The 25,937-nt window shown below is 42.3% G+C and overlaps 1 long non-coding RNA gene across 7 annotated transcripts in view; it reads right to left on the bottom strand.

The window, feature by feature from the left end:
- The window catches only part of LOC119020529, a 154,716-nt gene that overhangs the window by 105,329 nt on the left and 23,450 nt on the right, over positions 1-25,937 (bottom strand). For 5 of the 7 annotated variants that reach the window (XR_005075354.1, XR_005075355.1, XR_005075351.1 and 2 more), the window contains exons 3-4: positions 9,387-9,446; positions 6,280-7,661 (exon numbers count right to left, since the gene is read on the bottom strand). This is a non-coding gene — a long non-coding RNA (uncharacterized LOC119020529). Of the gene's footprint in view, positions 1-6,279; positions 7,662-9,386; positions 9,447-11,656; positions 11,789-25,937 lie in introns of all 7 variants that reach the window. The other 2 variants (XR_005075352.1, XR_005075357.1) reach the window with 2 other exon arrangements.

Genomic DNA, 25,937 nt, shown 5'->3' on the forward strand with positions numbered 1-25,937 from the left:
GATATCGCACCATCAGATCGTTTCGACTTCCCTATGTCAAACATTTTCACTTGGGGTGCAGTCAAAAGTCAAATGGCTGAATGCACATGAGTCTGTCTGCATAAATCACCAGCTTCATGACATCATTTTACTTTAATTTCTACAAGGGGTGTATCCGTTTTTAACGTTAAACATGTGACTACATCGATCCGCGGATCCCTGTATGAATTTAAATTTACCATTAACCGGTCGATGGCCCGATTCTAACGATACGTATCAGCTGATGGAAGCTTTGCTGCTAATTCTGCAGAATGTCTTTCAACTCTCGTAAAAGGTTAAAGGTCAACGCAAGATTCTCGTGAGAGTAACGCTTGCGAAAGACTTACGACATTACCGTGTGGTTGAGAGTGACGGCTTTCGAGACATGGTAAGGTAAGCAATGCCACTTTTACAGAATTGCTTATCTTAATTTATAATGGAAAATGAATGTCTACATTAAACAAATGTTAAGAACTGTAACAGATTGCACATCACACCAAATTGTTCTGTATTTAAAATGTTTAGTCCCTGAACTGTATGTAGATGCGTATCAAAGTGTCTTGATGAGAGAGAGATTCACACCCCTCTCCTCAAACTAGGAGGACGCACACACGCCATGCACAGATCTTGTATAAGCCAGTTTCTGTAAAAAAGTTAATTCTTCTGAACATGATGTGACTCGAGGTTTCTGGCTCTTCCACTAAGTGACTGCAGGTGGGTGACACGGGGCGCCTCTGGCAGCAGGCGCAAGAAAAACTACCGTCGAGCTCAACACTCCACGAACAGGGTGGCGAGGCGGCTGCAGTTACATGGGCGGAGATGGTGCTCATTATAACTCTGTGAAGCCTGTTGACACAGAGGAGGCACACACACACACACACACACACTTTTACTTCATGTTGGACTTTTTTCCTATGATCATCACACACACACACGCTGTCTGTGTCCAGAGATGATGACATAGAGCTCAAATTAGCACAAGCCAGTGAGCTGTTGTAGAAATAAGTGCATGTGGTTTGTCCGTGTGTCCCCGCGCAACAATGGTGTTAAATCTGTGCTTTGAGTGCGTGTGCGTGTGTGTGTGTGTGTGTGTGTGTGTGTGTGTGTGTGTGCGTTTGTTAAGACTTCAGACACAAGCAGAGCTCCAAATGGCCGAGCAGACGGGCAACCGGACAAACTGTTCAAGGCCACGAGTTCGGACTGCAGGAGCCATTTTGGACATGAGTGGACAGAGTGAGGGTGTCTGGAATCAAAAGCACCCGTGTGTGTGTGTGTGTGTGTGTGTGTGCGTGTGTGTGTGTGTCTTTGCCTGCTTGTACATCATCTGAGCATGTAGGCCTGGAGGGCAGCAGACATTATGGAAGGTTAACAGCATCCATTACTGCAGCATTATGCCTGTTGTCACAAGGGACGGAACACATACTGGTGTTATTGGGCTATTTATTTGATTAAGATGCACAATCTCCCACACAAACACATTCACACACACACACATAGAGAGAGATATGAAAAACATTATCTCTGATTGTTTTTTTCTGCTGCTCGCGAAGAGCCCAAGAGAATCTGTGATACTCGTGGTTCCACCAAATTGCAAGAATAAAAGTACATTTCTTCAAAACCACAGATGAGTTCAAGTGGATTATTTCTTTATTTGCAACTTTATGTTTGTTCAGGTTGAATTTTCTGTTTCTCTCTTGTCACAACAGTGTGCGTATGCAGGAAAACATCATGGTCTGGCGTTTAATACCTGATTTGGATGCTACAATCACAGACGGAACGTTACGAGCTGGTTTTAGTCGCCACAAAAACAGCTGGAAGTGTCCACAGGTTCTTATAAATATCCAGTGGTTTGACTGGAATTGCGGTCAAATACCGTGAACATGATATGTCCCGTTTGGTCTAAATGTCTGTCTTAGACATCTATCGGGTTCAGGTCAGGACTCTGTGCAGGCCAGTCAAGTTCATCCCCACCAGACTCTGTCATCCACGTCTTTATGGACCTTGCTTTGTGCACTGGTGCACAGTCATGTTGGAAGAGGAAGGGGCCCGCTCCAAACTGTTCCCACAAGGTTGGGAGCATGGAATTGTCCAAAATGTTTTGGTATCCTGAAGCATTCAATGTTCCTTTCACTGGAACTAAGGGGCCAAGCCCAGCTCCTGAAAAACAACCCCATACCATAATTCCTCCTCCACCAAATTTCACAGTTGGCACAATGCAATCTGAAATGTACCGTTCTCCTGGCAACCTCCAAACCCAGACTCGTCCATCAGATTGCCAGATGGAAAAGCGTGATTCATCACTCCAGAGAACGCGTCTCCACTGCTCTAGAGGCCAGTGACGGCGTGCTTTACACCATTGCATCCGACGCCTTGCATTGCACTTGGTGATGTGTGGCTTGGCTGCAGCTGCTCGGCCATGGAAACCCATTCCATGAAGCTCTCTGCGTACTGTACTTGGGCTAATCTGAAGGTCACATGAAGTTTGTAGCTCTCTAGCAATTGACTGTGCAGAAAGTCGGCGACCTCTTTGCACTATGCGCTTCAGCATCTGCTGACCCCTCTCCGTCACTTTACGTGGCCTACCACTTCGTGGCTGAGTTGCTGTTGTTCCCAAACGCTTCCATTTTGTTATAATAGAGCTGACAGTTGACTGTGGAATATTTAGGAGCGAGGAAATTTCACGACTGGATTTGTTGCACAAGTGGCATCCTATGACAGTTCCACGCTGGAATTCACTGAGCTCCTGAGAGCGGCCCATTCTTTCACAAATGTCTTGTTTCACAGTCTGCATGCCTGAGTGCTTGAATTTATACACCTGGGGCCAGGCCAAGTGATTAGAACACCTGATTCTGATCATTTGAATGGGTGAGCGAATACTTTTGGTAATATAGTGTATCTGGGGTTTGCAGAAATATTAGCTGCTAACATGGTTTCCCTGAGACTGGGATGCCTGGTTTTAATATGTTCCATAAAATCCCGACACTGTCACATGTAGAACGTCAACAGCCGGAAAGAAAAGGTCAGCTGGCGAGATATGAGATGAGACAGAGAGCCAACAGCGTAGATATTCTTCAGACAGACAGAGATTACACCTGGGAAAAAACAGACAGGTGAGTTTAAAGAAGAGCTTTGGTGGACATGATGGATAAGGGAAAAAACGCTCCTGGAAGAAGGAGGAGAAGGAGAAGAAGGAGAAGAAGGAGGAAGAGAAGAAGAGGGAGGCAGATGGAGGACAATACGGAGAAGAAGGAAAAAGAGAAGAAGAGGAAGAAGACGACGAAGAAGAAGACAGAGCATAAAGAGAAATTGAAGGAGAAGAACGCTGAGGAAACGGAGCAGAAAGAAGAACAAGAAGCAGGAGATGAAGAAGCAGAAGAAGAACAAAAGATCATTTTCATTTTGTTGTATTAACCTTTCTGAATAAATCCTTTTTCAGACAAGAAACTTATCTTGTTATAAAAAACATAACTTGCTCATATTTCATGAAACTTTATGCAATCAGACTAAACCAATATTTGTTAAACCAAGAGAAGACACTTCTTATTCATACAGACTTAGAAAAGTACATACGTTATCATAACTCTTTACAACGTCTGAAAAGATATGATGAAAGATATGATAATGTGAAAAGATCTCTGACTGGAATGATGTTATTTACACCCTCAGCTCGAGGGAGCTCAACACGTTTTGCTTAGCAGCTACAGTGAAGACTTCCTACTTTTGAAAAAAATGCTGTAAAGTCAGTCCGAGGCTTCTCCAGAAATGCTTCGTGGAGGACTTTCCATCAGCGGTCGTGTGAGAAGGTAGCATCTGGAATTCCATTTTGGGGGAACTTATTGCTATAAATGTACTTCTAGGTTGCATTAAAACAGCTTAAATATTAAATGTGGAGAGATACAATCAGTCTTTTCCTCCCATAGTACCCCAAAAAGCACACACACACACACACACACAACCTGTTTCTGCGATCTCTCCGGGCCTTACCTCCCTCCCCCTTTCAGCCTTTTATAGGCTGATTTAAATTAACATCTGCTGCTACTCCATAAAAAATGGAGCCTGGAGGATTCATTTCAATTAGAATAGGAAAAAAAAAAAAAAAAAGGATGGCTTAATTCATTTAGAGGGAGATGAACTCTGAAAACTAGGTTGCCCCGGCCACCTGTGAGGAAGTGGAGACAGAAAAACAACTCTATTTAATAACACAAGTGATTTGTTCAAGCGCTCTGCCTCGTGTCTTCTTCCTTTTTCTTTTTTCAAACAATGGCAGGAGATAATTTTAGTCGTTTCTGGTGCAGTTAAGTTTGGTTATCTTGACAATTAAATATCTCAAAAATGATTCAGTACATGAAATACTTAAAGAAGAATCCAATAAGCAGAAAAAATGACTCCGTCTGCTGGAATACATTTTAGTTTCTGATGATGAACCAGATGATGCAGACTGATGATGATGTCACTGGTCTCCTTCTGGTCTTGTTACTGAACCTGCACCACCCTTTTGGACCTGAAACCTCCATGTTTTTGTAGGTTACAAGCAGCTACAGTGTTCTTGTGTTGTACTTTGGAGTGCTGTTGTACCAAAGATGTTTCTTTTTGAGACTGTGTGGTCGTTTGCGGGGATTAATAAAACCCCCCCAGATCCTACATTATATATGAATCGCTCAGATGCAATACAGAGATTGAGGCTATCATGGTCGCATTAACATACTGTACATCCCGTCCTCTAATCTCTGCACAAGGTGGGCGTCGACAAGCTCCACAAAGCCCTCAGGAAGGGTTCGGCTCATCTTTAAAGACTGGATGTGATATGCGTTGCCTCTTCAATAACTGTACGCACGTCAGCGTTATCTGGACCCCTCGTGGGTTTTCCTTCTCTGGCTCGGCCATTTCTAAGCCCCGTAAGCCCCCATCACACACACTCACACTGCATACACACTCGCAATTAGCCACCCACTCCGTGCATTCCTCAATTATGTGGAAGTCATCACAGCTGTGTGTATTTACACATTTGGTGAAACATTAATCCTTTTGGTACTCCTACGCTGTGCTCTTTGGGGCGATTATTAAATTGTCACATATCATTTGGCTCCGGCGTTCAGGAGTGACGCGGCTTTGAAGGATTACAAACGGGAGCTGAAATGCGACACGAGCAAACAAGACGTTAAAAGAAGGCACGAGTTCAGAGAGATGAATACTCACACCAACACGCTGCACGTACATGTTGTATAGACCAAAGACAGTGACACATTTTCATTCTGCTAGTTATGAACCGCTGCACAATGTAAATTTAACTGAAGAAATACAAGTTCAAACTGCGGACTTTTTACTTTATCTTACTTCACAGAAGGTTCTGCACTGCAGCCGTTCTTCACGAGACACAACGTCGTAATTTTTGCTTCTACTGTGTATCAAGAAACCAGGAGAATTCGAGGTTTGACAACAGCAACACCGCCTTCCTTTGTTCACACTGAGCCAAGCGTTGCGAAACCAAAAGAGGCGTGGCGACGCACGTCATTACGCTGAGATCTGTGGGGTTTCCGTCTGTAAATCTAAAAATACGTCACCCCTTTTTTTTTTCTTATATAAGTCGCAGAAGACACTACCTACGACCTGTGATCCGCAACGGAGGTGAAAGACAGCAGTGCAGGACGGGGGTGTGATGGTCTGATGGCATCAGACAGTTCACTGGATATCACTCAAAATAGAAAAGGAAACGTCCCACACATCAACACACAAAACAACATTACAATAATGTGGTAGCAGGTAGTGTCCTCGGCAACTTACACGTGGAAAAGTTGGTGGAAACTGGATGGAAACAAAAAAAAAACCAACGAATCTCAATGAATGAAACTGTCCCCCTCTGTAACTTTCACACAGACACCTTGAAAATACATCGTGAGTGAGGCTATTGACATCAACCTGCACCTGATACATGGTGTTGGGAGCTTTAAGACAGCAACATAAGCAGTTTAAGGAAGAGCTCAGGGTTTGAAAAACATCATGGATAATATAAGTCCATTCAAACGGGAGCTTTTCGGTGTGGACGTTTCTTTTAGAGTAGGATTTTGCGTTCCAGCAAATGATCCCATTGAGAATTGGAATGTGTGTTGCTTCTTATGCATTCCTCTAATATTGACATGACTTCGTATAAAAGTCCTAACACACCTTTAACCACAGTGTCATTGTTTTTCGTTACAAATCACAATAAAGCCGTCAGAACATTTCCACATATTTTAAATCATATACATAAAATCACATACATACCAGGAGACCAACCAGCTGCCTGTACGGCCTTGAAGCCTTGAAAAGAAATAAAAGCACTGCTGTGAAATCTGTCACTTCTCTCTTTCTTTGTCCTTTCCACAGATAAACACACACAGAGAGCATATAGGAGTAGATTCTCTGAAATCTGTTTCACAAACACACACACACACACACACACGTCGAAACACATATGACACACACAAAGACAGCAGCTGCCTGGAATCCTTACATGGCCTTGAATTATCTGTGCAGGTTTCAGTGTGTTTGTGTGAAAGCTGCTACGATCTGTCCTTCTCACCCAACGCCTCTGGCAGGAACACCTGCCACACCATGTTCAGGTCCATCTGGAGGCTCACACACACACACACACACACACACACACACACACACACACACACAATACTTACAAAGACACACACTTCACTTCAGACACAGCCACAACAGTGATGTGACTGTGAGTCACTCCTTTACCTTGAAGATTTAAAAGAAAAAGTGTTTTAGCTTTTGCTGTTTCAAAGTGTCTGAGCACACAGGAGTTCAAAAATTAGGCTTTGGGATCAGGGTCAAACAGGGCTGAATCATTTGGTTTTTTTTTAAAGCGATAACAGCATACAATTTTTTTCAAATCGCAACAGCTGTGGTTTTAATTACAACTTACATCATTAAGTATGTTTAGCTTTTGGAGGTGAACATCGCAGATGATGACAAATGTCACTGTCTAGTCTGTCAGCTGACCCCAGAGGAACATTTTGCTGGTCGCAATTGTCTTTTCTGTCTCTCATCAGAAATAAATCATCGTCTTATTAGGAGATTACTAAATCCTGACTGATTTCTCCTGACAGCCCCCCTTCAGAGACGCATGGAGCAAGACACTGAATTAATCGAAGACAAATGTCCTGTCCAGTTTGAGAGTAATGGTGGGAGCACAAGAGAAGCTGTGCCCATCGGCTTCTCACAGATTTCAAATTCTCAACCTCCTTAACGACCTTATGGAGCGATAAATAGACAAATAAGATAATTTTTTTAAAAAAGGATGCTTGGAACATATAATTGAGTTGCTGTGACAATAGCAGTGCACGATCCAGCAGACAGCAGCTCCTTCAAATCCTCCACATACATTTTCAATTTGTTATCCTTCATTTTTTTCAGCTTCACTGCTGAAACATCACTGCTCATGGCAGAAGTACGGTATCATCATTGGAGAATAAAGCGTGTGTGCGGGTGTTTTGGATTTAGAGCAGCGGACATTGAAACCATCACGGCCCGCGGCGTCTTTTGACCATCCAACACGACCGGCTGGAATGCCCCAGGGAGGAAGAGAGCGGGATAAGAGCCATGCTAATCCAGCTGGGTTTAAGGCTGCTCCTGGCTGATGTCTCGAACTGGAAAAGGAAAATGGACAAAAACGGGACTCAAACAATGTGAAATCAGAGTCTGCTGTGCCCACGGGGACCTGTGTCCACCACAACATCTCAGATCAAGCTGCTGCACTCGACAGGTGGACCTTGTTCTGAGCCGACAGAGCGCAGTACTACAGTAGGACCAGGAGAGCTGGACTCTGTGCTTGATGCTCACACACAGTCAAAGCTGATGGACATTTGTACATTAATGACTGTATATAGGTTCTGTAATTTGTGTAGCATGAAGGAGTTTATGAATTTTCATTTTGTTATGCCATCCTTTGTGTTTTTAATTCCTAAAACTACTTGGTTAGGTTGACAAAAACATTGTAATCTGGGTTCAAATAAGTGCTTTACTTATGTAACGGAACTGCTTTCCCACAAGAGGAGGGCTCAGAGATTACTTTTGTGGTTCACTTTAATTCAATCAAGATTTTTTGAATTTCAGATTATCTTCACTCCTGTTTATCGACCTAACTGCAGCAGAGATTTGCGGAGGTGACCACCATAGTTGGGTCTTTATGTGAGCTGGAGGGGAAATATACTTTACCTTCATGAACGTGTCGTTACAGAGAGGAGAAGGTAAAAAGACGAACGAGAACCAGAGTCTTGTCCAAAATGATAAACACAAACACAAACATGACTTCTATTATGTCGAAACATAATTCAACTCAGCTTCTGTGTGGACTAATTGCTCAATAACAACTTCAGACAAATATGAAACAAGTTACCCACTGCTGTGTGCGTCTGCGTTCATTAGATTTTAGACCGGGTGCGGCGGCACTCTGCAGTTCAGAGAGGAAACGTAACAAGTACAAGCAACAACAGGAGGCCTGCTGGTAATTGCATGTTTATGTTTTATACAAAAGCGCAGCATGATGCAAATGTGTGGGAATGTGTGCGTCTGAGTAAATGGAACCGGCTGTGTTCAGGGGGGGAAAAATGACTCTTTCAGTGTGTGTGCATGTGTGTGTGTGTGTGTGCGTGTGCGTGTAAAGTCATATAATAGCCCGACATGAAGCCAGCGTGGGTCCCCTCCCATGTGTCAAAAGGTTTCATACAGCAATAATGGACGCTGTTTGCCTTGTATTATCACTGCTACCCGTAAGGCCTACACACACATGCACACACACATGCACACACACACATGCACACACACATGCAGACTTGGTAAATATAGTAATATGTTGCCACCCTGCAGGTCGCCTGGTTGCCTACATGGTGATTTCCTCTTAGAACAAAGAGTCAGATAGAGGCCTGTGAGGAGCCTGTTCGGGGAGGGGAAGAGATACGGTGAGGAGAGCAGACTGTAGGGGGATTTGCGCAAAATGTGATAGAAACAGAAGGCAGGAAAGACTGGTATAATGGCCCAAAAATACCCAATAAATACTGAGTAAGATCACATATTCTCCGCTCTGACGGAAGATATCTTTCAATAACTTCCTCCATGTGTTTCACATTAAACTAAAGTTACACTAAAGATAGAATCGCCCTGGTTCCCTCAACAAAAACTCTGAGTTTTTCTGAATTGGATTTTGGATTACTGCAGTAAGCAATCTCTCTGGCATGTGGTATGATAACATTTTGCTCAGCAGTCGTATAAAAGAAGGTGAAGTGAAAATCTAAGCTTGTGGTAACCGCAGACCTTATTTCAGGCAATTATCCAAAAACCTATTCAAAAAAACCTTGAAGAGAGAAAATACTCACAGATTTCTGAGGTTTTAAGGTATCAATCCTGCAGAACTTGGAAGGGTCGTGTTCCCCGAGCTGCATTGAAAAAAATGGCAGATTATAACCAGTTGTGAGAGGGACAGGACTGCACTGACTTCACCGTAACAACGGGCAGTTGCTGACTCTGCTGACAGCAAAAAGCATCAAGAGGGGAGGGATTTTACTGAAATGTGATATACAAGGACAAGGGCCCGATTTATATAAGCCATTCTCAAATGAAGGAGTGTTTTTTTTTTTCTTCAGATTGTGGTAAGTACGGGTGACTAGATGAGACTGTACGGTTAGAGGAAGGAGAAGAAGAAGACAGGAGAGGAAACAGATCAGTTGTTATCTTATTCCACAGTCAGAAGTTCTAGTCTGTATCAACTCCATCTCATCATTATAGTTATAGTTACAAGTTTAGAAAGCTTAACTCATCTCAGAGTCTGATGACACTCAGCTCCTGACACGCTGTGTGTGTGTCGTGGTCAGATTGTCAGATACACACCTGCCAGTCACAGCAGAAACACCCGAATGAGACGGTCGTTACAAATTGAAAAACCCGAAACAGCGACTCGTAGAGATACGTCCTGAAGTAGCATCTTCCTGAGTACGGTGCTCTTTGGTTATCAGGAAGTTCAGACTTCAGAGGACTTTGGAGATAAAGATGCCATTTAACTGAGACAGCCTTCATTTATCAGCAGAGCATTTGGCATGTGAGGGCTGCTATTGAAATTTTAAAAAGGCTTCTTTTCATGATGAGATATAAACAACTGGGGAATAAAATCTCCATTTCCCAGGACAGCTTTGCAAAAAGGCCAGCTTTTAATTGACAACTTCACTTTAACTATTTATTTCCATTTGTTGGTACTTGATGCTTCCACTCCACGATGATTTGGGGGCAGATATTGTACGTGTTACTCACCACATCAATTAAATAACTTTAGTAGATCATTTACAGATTACATGTTGCATCAGAGCCAAATGAATTAAATCAACTTATTTTATCGACAAACAGATATTCCAGTAGGTTCCAATATTCAGACAGATGTTTAATATCAGATCTGATAATTGGCCCGAGAGTGAAACTTCATTTCATAACACAGCATCTTTATTTTTACTCAAATATGACTTTGGGGTTTGCAACTACAGGTTCACCCACAACGCTGCAGTGAAACAACGCTGGAGAAGTATGTTAAAGCTGCAGCTTGAGTGTTTCTGAAGTTGATGGTACAGCATCACATTTATGAAACTGAAATGCAACTAGTCAAACAAACTAACTGCATTTAAAAAATAAAGGCATAGTTTACTTTGCTAGCTAGTTGGCTAGTAAACACTTAAGGTCTGCGGCTTGCTCGTCTGTTTGTTTAGCCTTCAGGCTCACTGGTCTTATCCGTGATAGCTGGTCACTGCAGTCGAGGCAGAGAGGACACAGAGGTGAACTTGGATTGAGTTATGGATTTGCTTTTGGAGTCTTGCAGACGGACTGCATTCATTATTTATTTTTTCTGACCCCCTCGTGCCCTCCCGGCTCTAACTGTGCTCTATCTTGGCTTGTGTGGCGTGTCTGCAAAGAAGGTCAGTGCAGAGGCAGAACTGGTTCAAGTTTGTGTTCAGTTTTCTCTATGTTTCGGACTTTGGCAGCACTCGGAATCACCTCTGGATACCTGAAAAGTTTGTTTTTCTTTATCTATAATAAGATATATCTATATAACAAAAAATGCCACATGTTTCCAGAGATTTTTGTGAGATGCTGTTTTATATTTTGGGTAATATTGTGGGTAAAGTGACACAGGAAGTCAGTCAGTTAAGAGAACTCGGGAATTGTTTCGTTTTGCATCTCAGCAACACAACACAATCTGTGTTTGCTTTTGGACCCTGGTCCACCAGTACGTTTCAGTTTTGGCCCTTTAAGGGAAAAAGCATTTGTGCACCACTGATACAGACCATTCAATTATATTATGCAAGATTTTTAGTGATTATGTTGATCCAGCGACACAACCGACCTGGCTAAAGATTTGGCCACTTGGCTGAATCACAACATGCACTGCATAATTATGATAGTTTCGTTTTGTTTGTTTTTTTCAAAACGACACTATATATACCTCACCAAAGAGACTGCAAGTCAGGAAACTCCACACTTTAACAAATGAATGTGCACAGAAAATACACATCTTCATACTGACACACACACACACACACACACACACACACACACACACACACACACACACACACACACACACACACACGGATAAAGGTTCCACCTGCTGTATCAGAGACAAGATACGTGGGAGGAGGAGGCGTGTTCACTGGTGTGTGTTTCTGTTTGTCTTTCCCCATGCCTCCACCTGTACATCCATCCATCTATCCGCTCTTCCATCCATCCCTTTAATGATCTGTGAAGAAGAGGAGTGTCAGGAGGAGGGGAAGAGGGAGGCAGAAAGAAAGAAAGCTCCCCATGACAATGAGAAAGTGATTTGGATTCTGTGCTGAACAAAGCACCACTGTTGCATGAACATATTTAAACTGAATTACATTTAATGCAAATCGTTTGAGAATCCATCATCTTATAATCATTTTTCCGATTATTTATTGATTTTTGAGCTCTGAAAAGGGCCATTTTTAACATTTTCATTTCTTTTAAAATTTCGAAATTGTTCCCTAAATTAGAAGACAATGTAAACTACAGCAAAAAATAAAATAAAGGACATCAAAGTAAAAGCTGGTCATTTCAGGGACCACAGCCACAGCCTACCTGTGGAGGTGTGAGCTCAGAAACGACGGTTGAAAATAGAAACACAAAGAACAATGAGACACAGACTCACACTGGGATCGTTAACAGACAGGCATAGGTCATTACCTGCAGTGCTCGAGAGCGATACGGACAGACAGGCTCAGTGAAAAGGTTGATGGATGACATTAACGCGGCGCGGCTCTCACATCAAGCGTTTGTGAATGCAAATGTTGTGATCTCTGTCCTGGCAATATATCAATAAGATGTCTGCGGCGGGTTTCCACCGGAAACATTTAACACTCCAAAATTTTGTTCAGCCACTCCAGAAAGAAATGAACGCCTCATTTCCACTTCATCATACGGCTCAACTCAAATCGCTTCTTGTACCAGGTACTTTTTCCTGATTTCGTTTGCCACCGCAGATTGTACCTCCTCGGCGTGGGCGGGATTCTTCAATGCGACACAGAAATAATTAAAGATATGTCAGTATGTGGCTGCATGACACAGCAGGGAGACAAGCCTTGTTTCGGGAAAAGCCGAAGGCAGCGAGACAAAGAATGCTGAAAATCCAGGAAAGTGTTGGAAATCTCCCACCTCGAATTTGCCAGACCCATCACCACAGGGCTGTGTCGGCGCTATGGAGGTCTCACTGCACCAATTATCGTTCTGCTTTCTGGGTAAATGCTCTGACTTGTGGTCAATGGTGTCATTTTCACTGTGGACACATGGGGACAAATAAACAATATCTCACACAAACAACTGAAACCTAACAGCTAAGAACACTTTGCTCTCCATCAGCACCTCGGGCTCAAACTGACTGCTGCCGGTTCTGCTGAGAAAATTATGACAACATGTTTGCCATAGACTTAATACGTACAGTACACTATAAACTAAAGTAACAGCAAAACCCAGATTCACACAAAAGTATCCCTCTCTGTAAATGCGACTGTAGTACAGACCTGCAGACAGAAGAAAAGTATGTTCTCATTTCACGTTGATTCTTCATGCGTTGTTCATCCCACACAAACCAACTGAATAACTATTTCTTTTTTTCTTGCTTCTTAGGAGGGGAAAAAACACCTTGGGTAACCCAGGATATCTTTTCTAGTTATCACAAAACATGGAGGTCTATACAAGTCATTAGCCATGGCTCTAACAATCAGACAGCTTGGCAGAGTGTCCCCTGTGTATAATTTGCAGTTCTGTCCGTCTCTATTTCCTGCCGGCGAAGGCCGAGTATCACGGCTGTTGAACAGCTGACAAATAACAGTGCAGAGAGGAAACAGCTCAGACAGCAGGAAGCACCAAGAGCGTCAGTGACAGTGATCGCCGCTGATCAAGAAGGAAGTTATCATGCAGTTATTTACGTGCAAATTTGTGTTTCTCTCAGAGTAACTAGCCTGTTTTCCTCTCCCTGCTCTCTTCTCACAGCTTCTTTTCATTCACGTTTTATTTTTATTTTATTTTTTGGCCATTTCGTTCCAGATACTGGCATGAAACTTGAAGCAGAAAAGAGAGACGAGACCGTCTGCTTGTTCACTATATCAACAGTGATACATCAACGCTGTGTTTACAACGTGTTCTGCTGCTCACAAGGCGAAAGAAAATCCATCACTACTGCTTTAACATTCACAGCTTTTATTTTGTGACTGACTTCATTAAAACGTGAGACGCGTAAGCAGTTCGGAACATTTCTTCTCCGTGTACTTTCAAAGAAGTTACAAAAAAAAAAAAACACCTGCGTCAATCTAACTAAACTTTCTGACACGGTTTGATTACATCATTTAACAAGTTAGGGACACTTTGCTATTCATGAAAGAACACCAAAAAATGTCTCTTGCAAGCAGACAGAAGACACCTGAATCCTGTGGAAATTGATAATGGGGCGAAAAAATGGACAGAACTGAAGGGAAATGTTCTGGATGAATGCGCCGCTGATTCCTTTAGTTTGTCACTTCTCACTCACTCCTTTTAAAGTCTTTTCCACAACCTCCTTCCTGCGAGTCCTCTATGTTCCCTCCACCTTTCTCCTGCCTTTAGCTTTGATTTCCACTCCATCTCCCCATTTCCATTTCCATTTCTTCTCTTCCCTCTCTGCCTTGTTTTTTTTCCCCTCCACATCCTGACTTATCCACGCGGTTGGCTCTGTTTCCTCTCCTCGATCTTCTTCCTATTTCAGCACCTTCCTCCCTCCTCTCTCTTTTCTTCTTAACCACAATCCCAGTCCCTCAGAAATGAATGAGTAACCCGGTTCCAATTCTCATCCTCGAGCCTCTCTCTGGGATGTCATTTAACCGGCAGGGATGGGGAGCGCACACACACACACACACACACACACACACACACACACTTACACCTGCTGAGTATGCAGACAGCAACTTTTTGATTTTGCACAGTTATTACATAGGATATCACACAGAGAGAGCGGCGCCATACATACACAAAACAAAGAAGATTCCTTTTAGCACATTTTCTCTGAGCTATCCAACTGTGAGAGGAAGAGCGAGAGAGAGAGGAAGTACTGCAACAGATCATTCTCCCTGCAGAGGAGCGGGGATGGAACAACAGAGACTGGGATTTTAAAAAAAGGAACTTTTCCCCGCCACATCGTTTCATCAAAGGCTTACTAAAATTACATTAAAGCTAGATTATACAAATAGGGACTGCAGGGTGTACGTACAAGCCGGGGAACAAATGGAGCCGACTGGAGACCGTCTCATGACATGTTCACGTTCTGATCCACGACTTCTCAGTAATCATCGATAGTTTTTTCGACATGAGACCATCCCCATCCTCAAAAAGACAGACAAGGTGAAAACAAAACCAGCTGTAGAGCATTAGACCCTGCTCACACAGGGAAAGCACAGGTGCTGCCACAAACACTAACGATGGCTCCATTCTATTAAGTGTCCCACTGCGTCATGTCTCTGAGTGAGGGTGTATATAACCAGAGCCCCGGAACTAGCTCTCCTAAATGGAATGCAGCCATCATGTATGTTAGAAAGTGCTGTTTTCTGAAGCTCAACTTCCCAGCTACGAAATTAGCCGTACTTCCATGTTGTGTGGCCCACAGGGCGCGCACACTAGAGACTTCCACCGACCGAGCCGGTTAACTTCCTGGTCTGGTGATCTTGTGGACTCTGGGACTTTGGCGGAGGTATGCACTCTACTTGGTCTCATTCTAGCTGTTTAATAAAACCTTTACCATCACACTGCACTGGCTTGACCAGCAGCTACCTTACCAAGAAGGCCTGACAATAAAGAGAGTAGCCATATATTCTGTGAGTAACTGGCGCAGGCTGGATGACAATAAGTCTGTTACAGTTTTTTCAGACAAGAAATTGACATTTCTTTGATTTACAAAAGCTTTAGTCACGCAAACTCCTTCCGTTGCATTTCCACATTTTGAGATTTTGCTTTTGAATTCATCAGCAGCAGCCTGACACCACTCTCACCAGGACCGCTGTTTGCCAAATATATTATTCAGATACAAACTCTGCTGGAATCCAACAAACACTATTTGTCTTCTGAAGGTTTCTTGAAGAGAGATGCTGTATGAAGAACATAAATGAAGAACCAGAGGACAAGGGAGCCAGAATGGAGGAGAAAAATTGAGAACAATTCCTTTACGGCATTTTTCTTTTGCCAGCCTACAGTGAAGACAAATGGCGAAGGACAGCGAGACGAATCATTCTCCCAATGTGAACCTGCAGCGAAGCGTATTGGAGAGACCTAGCAGCGGTGAGAGCGACACGATGAGCGAATATTCCTCACAGTGTTTCTGCCGTACGAACCCACAGAGAGAGGAATTGGAAAGCAGGAGGAGGCAGCCGTGGTCGGACAATCTCATTCCTCCTCCTTTCATCAGCTTGGCAGAGCTGTTTTGGCAGTTAGGAAGACCGTCCTGCAGCTGGAAGGTCACAGGTTAAACCCTTCAAATGGCCAGCGTCTGTGTGGGTGCATTAGTGTACCAAACACTGAAAGACGAGCTTGTTGTTGTATCGGGGTGACAGTAAAAGTGTTATTTTAGGGCAAACTAGAGATAAAAGGAAAAGAGAAATGGTGACGGCTGTTGCTTGTGGTTCACCTTTGATTTAAGGTGAAATAACGATTACAATCGACGTGGACAGAGCGATGTTTGCAGCTATTTTCGATACTCTGGCTCTATACGCTACCTTATGAAGTCTACCCACAGCGACGCTTAACTGTAAGAATGGTAAATAAATGCGACAGCTGACAGAAACGTTGCTTAAATTGTCCGCAGCGGTCAGCGTGACCAGGGGAAAGAGGGGTCACTTAGTCGTGCAGCAAGTCATTTGTCGCTGGCACTTGGCACCGTAGGTGAGTACATATACAATTCACCAGAGATGTTTGTAAAACTGCCCATGTTTGAATTCTACACGATTGATTTATTCTCAGAAGTGAAGCTAGAGATATAATAAATATGAAAATTGCAAATAAAACTCTGCTGTGGTGATCAAACTGTCCGCCATCTGACACAGAATATGCATAATGTGCAGCTGAAAAGCACTTAATACTCTAATTTGATGTCAAACTCACTGTTGTACGAATACAGGATGTTTTTAATACAACCAGAAACTACAGACAGACGTGCTAAATTTGACACAGACAGCAATTGTTTTGTCTCATCTCCTCCAATTACTAAGCCTGATTTTATACTCTTGTTAAAGGCTCTTGTTGTACAGTTATGTTTTATGTGTTACAGTTATTTACAATCATGTAGTTTTTTTTTTTTTCTTCTTCTTTGTTGGCCAAAAGCAAAGCAAGATTTGTCCGTCTCTTCTGTAACCAACTGTTGTAAATGGGCATCATGATGTTGTCTCAAATCAACATTAAAATAAACTTAATTTAAATTAAAGCTGCAGGCTTTGTGATATGCCGAAATAAGACAATATATCTCTTTCCACAATGAAACTGGTGATAACTCTCCTAATAAGCACTGAACAAAACTAGAAAGTAGGCCCACTGTTAGACAAATTAACTTTTTTTGGTTGCTGATGAAAGCACTTGATGAACCGCCGGAGGATCACCAAAAAATGAATCACGAAAAAAAACAAAAAACATTTCAGCCTGGACCAACTAGTGCCGTTTTTCCATCACATCTGCCGGCCCGACTCTATTCGGTTTGACTCAGGGATTCGATACAACTGGGCTACCTGCTCGAAGATGTGTTTTAAACTAATGATGCACTCTGCCAATTCAGTGACACATTTTATTTTAAGTAATTTAACCCCAGGAATGAAATAATACAGGCTTCTGCCAAGACAGAAGACTATCCGAACAGCAGTCAAAGTAAGTCACAGAGCAGCCAGTGCTACAGGTCAGTGTTAAACCAAAATAGTTATTATGATCTTTTTAAATCGGAGAAGAAAGACATGTTAATTTCCGCCTCTTGTCTGTGCTACACTAAACAATGCCACGATGCTGATTGTGGCAAAGAAAGACACTTTTCTTTTTTTCCACAGGATGAAAGTGGGATGCATGCTTTATCAAATATTCAGGATCCAGGCGGCAGTGCTGTTTAAGTGCAACGCATTTAGGCAAAATTTACATACAACGAGGAGGGAGAAAATTGAGAGGGATTACAGAGAGGGGGGAAGAAGAAGAAGAAGAAGAAGAAGAAGAAGAAGAAGAAGAAGAAGAAGAAGAAGAAGAGAGAGGAGAGGATGAGTGTAAAATGCATCAGTGGAGAGAAAGGAGAAAGCAATATAAGTAATAAATGGAGGGCACAAAAAAGAGGAAGTATGCAGGAACAGGCATGAGAGAGGGAAGTAAAGCAAGAGCAGGGCATGAAATATTAAAATCAAAAGATGGACAAAAAAAAAAACAATAAGAAGAAATATAAAGGACTAAAGTAATGAGAGAGGGGGGTAAGTGAGGAAGAAGTGAAAGAGAGGAAAGAGAGGGATGAATAGATGAGGAGCAGAAGAGGAGAGAGCGAGCGAGAGGCGGCAGAGCAGCTTGTCGCTGAGCTCCACATTGACTTGACAGTTCTATTATGAAGAAAGATGAGTGGTGGAAAAGTGGAATTTGAGCAGATCACTCTTTTCTCTCCCCCCCCCGCCCATCGTTGTCTCTCGCACTTTTCTCCCTTTTCCTCCTCGTTCTCCTACTCCATTTCCCCTAGTCCTTCCCTCCACTCAGCTCTCGTTTCCTCTCCGTCTCCATCGCTCCCGTGTGCCTGCCACCTAAATGAAAAAGGAGCGCTCTAATCTTTCGCCCCCTTCTGGATGATTACCATTTTATCTTTCAATTACCAATAATCCCTCTTCTCCTTCTCTTTATCGCACCCTTTAGTTTCTCTCTCTCTGCTGCTTGCCTTCCATACTCTCTCCATCTTTCTCGCATTCGGCCTGTACGGCTGTGATCCACGCGATAAAAAAAATAATATTATTTTATTATATTTTAATTATCTGAGATCCACCTTCCTTTAGAGAAACAGGGCTGACATGGGGTTCAAAACATCTAGTTGGAAATTGAATGTTGATAACAGACGCTTCTTTTACAGAGATCAGAATACCAGTGGAAGCATTATATCCTGACTGATATGTTTGATGAGTGATGGGATATTGTGAGAATTAGCACAGGAACTGAAACTCAAACAAACCACAAAACCAAAGAGTTACTAAAGTTTGTCGTGTGCTTTAAACTTCTAAAAAGTACTGAATCAGGGTGAAGGGAGAGCAGGTCAAATGATGCAGAGTCACAAGGTTGAATGCTTGAGACGTGTGATATATATCGGATTGATACATTTAAATCCAATCTTAGGAGATTCAAATTGTCAGTGACTTAATGGTATCTTGAGCGAAAGAGAAAACTGTATGAGGAGAATAAAAAGAGACGAATATGAGGCTGAAGTTCTCTCTTTGACTGAACAAGCGCAGCAGCTACACACTCCGATCCAGAAAGCTGGTTTGCAATCAACCAAACAACAACCAACAACAACCAACAACCAACTGTGCTCATGACGTCGCTGGTGTGGACGTTTTTACAGCGTCAAAGGAAGACGACTCAACACGTGCTCCACAAGGGTTCAGAGTGGAAGGAAAAAGTCTACAAAAGTCTTTAAGCAGCGAAGGTTCAGCCGATGAACAATGCCAACATCCACTACTAATCCCTGACCATCGTAACAGTGTGATTCAAAAGGATCCCAACCAGAGAGGGCAAGTAAATGTCCGCTCAGAGCTGCTGTAGGGCAGGAGTTGTTGTTGTTTGTCATATGTGGGGAAAGGAAATAAAAAAGAAGTATGTTGCTACTCAGTGCAAGAACATCACATCACTGTGGTCGGCTTATTATTTTTTTAAAGTTAGGCGAACCCAAGACACTCCAGCGGGACGCCATTTCTCTCAGTGATGCCGTCACAAACACAGTTTTCTTAGCTTAGCTTAGTCTGCTAGTCTGCCAACGTTGTTGAGGCTGAACAAAGCTACGACATGTGGCGAGGACACGAGGACACGTTTAACCCTGTCACAGGGATGTGTGTCTGTGGTAACCGGAGATAGTTTCCTCTGCAGGGCGACACAGTTGGATATTCTTGTCAGAACAGCGGTGGGAAACAATGAGGGCTACAGATGTGAGCTAATACGACAGAGAGCAGTTAGTTTCTACATTACATCTGGCACATTATTACAACCCAAATCATACAAATCACAAATTTCTATATCAGGTCGCTTTAATTAGAGACTTATTTCAAAGTTTAGGTCGAGTTCTATTGCTATTCTTCCTCGATGTGCGTCTGGCTTTAAATCTTGACCAGGAAAAACTGTGGGTTTTTTTTTTTTTTTTTTTTTTTACATAAACTACTTTCAAACCACAACAGTTTTATAACCTGACTACTTATTCACAGTGAGAGCAGTTTGGTTTTTGGGGCACCTGTTCTTCCCAGAAGCCCTGATTGCCTAGCAGGCTGCCATGACAACATTATAAACCTCCAAATTGCGTATTTTTTCACCGCTTTGGCAATGCTTTTGAAAATAGAAAACCCAAGAAATATGACTTGAAACAGCAGCGTCAACACCAGTGAAGTATCATTTTGGGATGTTTATTCCTGCAGCTTTTTATATTAGACTTCAGACAACTGGGAAGCCTTGAATGGGTGTAATCAAATAAAAGTTGCACAGGTGCGAAACTGTTCACCAAACCAGTGGACGGCTCGCTCATTTTTTTCTTTCAGCTTCTCCCATCTATTCACGCCGAGGTCCTGCATGTGGCTCAGTGCACTTCAGAGTCAGATGAACCGAGACATTTACAGCGTTTGGCAGATGTTCTTATTCAGAGCAACCTGCAATTTCTGCTCAGTGTTTGCGATAAAGACGGATCAAGTGGAAAACAGGCATTTCGTCAAATCATTGATTTTGCCGGGCAAGTGAAGAGGAGGAACATGGTTAGGGAACACGTCTGAGCTGTGCGAGTGAAAACAGCACCCCTTGATTTTTCATGGTTCACATGAAAAGTCTCTCTCTGTGATTGCCTACTTATCTTCGGAATAGCTCAACACATGACGATGATTGTTTCTTTTCCTGCGGAGCAATAGCGACATGTTTGTTTCTGAACTACAAGTTTATTGGCTTTTACCCAAAGAACTGGGGTGAAAGATTCAGGAGAGGAAAGGCTGTGTGTGTATTTCAGTCTGCATGCGACAGTCCAACACGGTGCAGGCAGACTTCAGCATCTGTTGCTACCTAGCATGACGTAATTGGAATGCATAACTTCTATTAATGATGGTGTCATTATTTAATCGTAAGCTCATCAAACAATTACACACTCTTTTATTACAGCTCACCCTCCTACAACTTGGCTAAAATCAAGGTTGATCGGTCAGTTTCAGTGTTGCAAACTAAAAAGAGACAAATGTGGCAACCTCTTCCTCCCATCAGGGAAGAGCCCAGAAATATATCCAAGTATATTATGATGTCACTCATTCCCATACACGCTGCTCAGAGTAAGCAGAGGGAGATCAGGGTCCCTCCTTCTCTGTCTGCACCGTGTGCAGGCTGTCAGTAGATGTGGCCGAGGCAGGAGAGGACACCCATCGCTTCGATTTCGAGTTGTCGTGACATATCTGATTGTATCTCAAGGTAGCCGGGCTTTAGAATAACGCTGCGCTCAGACGGATACAGGCGAATGGTAGACGACAGATGGATAACACATTCTGAACACGCCAGAAAGTAATTCAGTCAGGTGGAATGGCTGCCAGTTGAAAAATGTGCCATAATATGTGAAGGTCATGTCAAGCTGTCCACAAAGACAAACTAAAAATTTTAACAATTTAGTCCTCCTGACATCTTCCCTCCACTAAAACACGAACGGGAAACAAAAACCAAAGAGGAAAATTATTGTTATCTAATAATTTTTTTTAATTCTGTTTTGGTATTATTACTTTTATCAATAGTCTGCACTTGGCAGCACTGGCTATAAGCAGATTGATTTCATGTTTATGACAGAGCACAAAAGTGCAGACTGTTGAAAACATAAAGTAAACTCAACTAAAGACACATGTGAGCAACAGCAGCTGAAAACAAACCAAGTTCCTGAAGAAATAAGCAGACAACACTCCCACCTGCTGGACACATAAAGTACATAACCAACAGGATTACAGAACACAACTGGTTCTTCACCCAACACTGCTGCAAACACTGCACAGTGAGCGAGTTTTAGAGACGACATCTCTGCAACTCAGAACATTGTTGACTTTCAAATAAAATCAGCTCTGTTTCAGTTCATTTTTTCAATGTTTTAAACTTTCTTACTGATCATTTCCAACAATTTGCTCCTGTGAGCTGAACATTCAGAACTACGAATGGTAATCACACACAGGTCTTCACAGTTGAAACCAGGAAATGTTTTGACACATTATGTGATAATGAAGAATCAGAGAGCTGGTCACATCTCTTCATCAGGGCATAATGATCCTAAGCACATTTATTCAAGGGTTATTGATTTTTGCATCGCTTCGGTATATTTTGGTTATGACTGATTGATCACAAAGCAAAGTACAGGTCTAACTTCTCTCATTCTTGGACTTATAAAATGTCCTTTGATCCAGAGAGCACCTGTTTTTATGAAGCAACTCTTCTGGCTTTTACTCTTTTAAAGCTGCACCTCCTTTCATTGAGCAGCAGAGGACAGCATCCTTCAGTGGATACTTCAGCTCTGGTTTGATGCGAGTTATTCCATCAATTGGAAACAAAAATGCACCTGCTTTTGAAGATGATTGTACGGTGAATCACTGAACGATTATTAAGGGTTGGCATCATCGGACACGTATTAGGACATGTGTGTTTCGTTAAGTGGTTGTGAAATCCTGGCAGATTTCGGTTGGAGAAATTTTCCCCCAAACAGAAGTTTGGCATTTTGAAGCGTGACCCGTTGAATACTCTTGATGAGCAATGGAGACAATCAGCGTGGATTAGGGCAAAAACAAATCAATACCACTGTCATTTTATTTAACAAACATGTCACGCATTAAATGTGTCATCTTTTGGAATGAAGCAATTAGAAACACAAAATAATCTGATTCATCGGAGGCTGCTTCCTGTTATGACTGCATTCATGTCATGCCGACTCCCTGGTTCATCGATGAGTCCACCAGTGTCCTCACCACGTCAGAATAACTCAAGGAGCCCCTGCAGACTCTATCCATCGTTTCATATCCTTTGCTCTGTCTATGGGCACAGTTAAGGTACCGGATATACTGTGCACATTTATCATGTTTTTTACATTAGCATTCATGTTTGAGTGAAGCTCTAGGGGTCTTTTAGCTATTTACATATAAATCATATGGCAGAGATGACAAGACAAAGACGATAACATTTGTTCAAAATCAGCATTACATCATTCAGTATCTCCAAAGTATCATGTGTGTCACTTTGTTTTTAAATTTGACATTAAAACTAACTCACTCTCTCTCACACTCTCTCTCTCTCTCACACACACTACTGGGCAACAAGTGGTGTTATCACACACACACACACACACACACACACACACACACACACAGGTCTTCACTGAAGGCCTCTCTGACCTGCCCTGACATCTGGATCCTCTTTACACACACACACACACACACACACACACACACACACACACACACACACACACACACACACACACACACACACACACACACACACACACACACACACACACACACACACACACACACACACACAGTGGTGCAGGTTAAAAGGCCTCCCATAAAAACTGCAGATTAAAACCAGGATCAACGGTTAAAAACAGAAGAGAGACAGCTGTAGAGCCGACTACTGGGCAACAAGTGGTGTTATCACACACACACACACACACACACACACACACACGCACACACACCTTTACATCATATCCATAATAACACACACAGGCATGCATTCAACCCACCCATGCTCAGTGACTCTGTGTGTGTGTGTGTGTGTGTGTTTCTACAGACTGAACTGGAATAAAGACTGCGATATCAAAGTCAACCCTGAAAATATTTCATATCAATAAATTCCACGTTGCTTCCGTCTGTTCTCTCTGATCATTCTGTGTTCTCAGTATTAAAGCCGACATGCTGAGGCATCGCTGGTGTTCAGAGGCCGGCTGTAAACACGCCAGTTTAACCCATTAATCTAAACAATTTATCCAGTGACTCATTAATCCTCAAACTGTTTGTTATAAAACATGTTATTTCAGAACCACTTGGACAACAACAAACTACTTAATCTGAGGTTGAACATCAATAACCTGATTAAAACGCATCAGTGATTTTTGTTTAAATAGGATGTTTTTTATTATTTGGATTTTAGCACTCTGCTTCGATCTGCAGATGTTCTTATGTATTGTTAGAGTGCAGAAATTGTCTCTGCCAAATGTTCTGTCTCGTACAGAACCATTAATATGTTTGTTTTAAATAACTTCTGGGTAGAAAACATTTGCATCATGCACTTGTTAGGTCTTTTTTTCATGGTGTTATTAGAAATGTTGAATGCTTTCGTACCTTAATAATAACAACACTTTCACTCAATGTTAATGTTCCGAGTTTTCCCCAAACTATCAATTAATCTTAGATACGCACAGTGGAAACGTTAGATAGATGTGACCGACGTATTTCTGCCTTATATCTTTAAACATTACAGTTGAGGCTGACAGTGACAACAGAAATAAACAAGTTTACAAACTGACACGTGTCCACAAATCAAATTAACCTGCAACTCACCCTGAACTGGCTGCTGTCGTTAGCGCGACATCATGGTCACGAGAAGACAAGTCCAGTCTTGTGGACATAATATTAGCAGTTTCTGCAAAGCACAGATACGTCCAAGGTGGACATGTGTACCAAACGTGGCATATCACGTTGACATTACACGCTTATTAGTGGAGGGGATGGTGGTGGAGTCATTACAAGCCACAAGGCCTCAAAACCACGAACTGCAATTGGACTCTGTGGGGACTTTATCCAGCCGTTTCTGTCGCAACAAAACTGGTATTTTAAGCTAAACCATGACGTTTACCTAACCCTGACCAGAGCATACACTGAAAATTCAAGCAAAATAAACATAAATTAGCTACATAAAGAAACATTTAGTGTTATTTTTTGCAGAAATGCAGTTAGTGAACATTTATTCTTGTGATTAGCTTGAGAAAACTTGAATAAATCCCAAACTAAATTAGCTCAAACATTCAACAACAACTGTCTTTTGGGGTTTCTGAAGAGAAATCAAATTAATGTGATGGTATCGTTTATGTTTTATTCGAGTCAAGACAGAGCCAGTATGAATATTACTGGTTAGAACTGTGAAGGGCTCCCTTTAAGCAGAAATCATTAACTTGTTTACATCAGCAGTAACTCTAAAATATGACCTGTCATTTCAACTACCAATATCTAAAAGAAAACACAAAATGCAAACCAAGAAAGTAAAAACAAATGGTGAGCCGATGTTGATGATGAAGATTCTAGATAAGTTATTTTGACAAAGGCATGTTGTGGGTTGAGAGCGTGCAGATACCATTAATACAGTTAGCTAATCTGTGGTCATGTTGTAATAAACCACAGACTGTATTAGTACGCAGTGTTTACCACTTTGTTATTGGAATCAAAGTCATCAAGATACATTTCTGGCTGTGCTAGCAGAAACACCCAGCTCTGGCTAAATACAGTCATGGGCCCAGTGCAAGAGTCTAATCACGATCGCGTCCAAAGTGAAAATGACAAGAACGAATAGCAGAACATCCAAGAAAAACAAATGTCAAAATACAGCAATTACCCTTAAACTTCAACTCCGAGCCAACAATGACAAGGGAGGAACGTCATCGTTTTGGGAAAACGGCCAAAGTGAAAGACAGAGCTGAAGGAGGAAAATGGTGAGATGTGCACGAAAACACAACAGCCAGTTACAGAGAAGAGAAGAAAAGAGGCATAAAGAGATAAGACCGCGGCCAGCTGGCAGAGAGAGACGGAGAGCAGGCAGTGACCCGTGCTGAAGAATGCCTGGTTCTAATCTGTGTGTAGTTAAGGTAGTTGAGTCAAGTAGATTTACACTGCAACTATTCAAAGCAGCAACACATGGTGCACCTGCAATCATGCGGTGTGTGTGCATGTGTGTGTGCATGTGTGTGTGTGTGTGTGCGCTCAACAGGTTTGCAACAGGCGCAACTCAAGCATCAACAATCAATGACAGAATAAGGAAACTTTCGTGTTTAGACTTTGAGGCGTGACTGAGTATTTTTCTTTTTTTAGAAATGATACATGAGGTCGTCAAACACATTAACTGCTGTAACTCTTATCTCCCAACAGAACGTCAAGACCGTTTTT

The sequence above is a fragment of the Acanthopagrus latus genome, chromosome 6 (genome assembly GCF_904848185.1).
Source record: "Acanthopagrus latus isolate v.2019 chromosome 6, fAcaLat1.1, whole genome shotgun sequence".
Classification (NCBI taxonomy): Eukaryota; Metazoa; Chordata; class Actinopteri; order Spariformes; family Sparidae; genus Acanthopagrus; species Acanthopagrus latus.